Below are 522 nucleotides of genomic sequence, written 5' to 3'. Positions count from 1 at the left end.
AGTTGAATTCGAAGATATCTGATGAAAAAAGCTTGATTTCTAATGCAAGGGCGATCCATCACGATATCAGTCTTTGCTTATTCCTCAAAGCAGCTTCCATAATCGACCTCATCGACAGTCAAGCCGCGGTTATTGATCTATAGAGACAATATACGGTCAAGATTGATAGGGATAAAACTCATCACTACGGTGTGTTTGCAGAGTGTAATAAGCTATTCTATTTATTTCCTTTTCAAATGAATTTTCAGTCTACCTGCATTGCTGCTAACCTAAATGAGAATTTGCGCCTTTAAAAAGCAGAATTACGTAAAAGATGAAACAAGTAAAGCGAACACAACGCGCTGTTGGCGTTGGTTCTTGTACACCGTCGGTTCTGTGCTTTGGGCTGCAACTCATTGAGCTTAAGTAAATTGCTGCCGTTAAAGCTGCACGATCCTTGAAGACCTCGGAGCTAGATCTTCCAGGGACTCAGCTGGGAGGGATAGAGTAGGACTCCTGTTTAAGCAAGGTTTAATAAAATGT

Source organism: Penaeus monodon, chromosome 30, assembly GCF_015228065.2.
Source record: "Penaeus monodon isolate SGIC_2016 chromosome 30, NSTDA_Pmon_1, whole genome shotgun sequence".
NCBI lineage: Eukaryota > Metazoa > Arthropoda > Malacostraca > Decapoda > Penaeidae > Penaeus > Penaeus monodon.
This window is presented reverse-complemented; position numbering follows the sequence as displayed.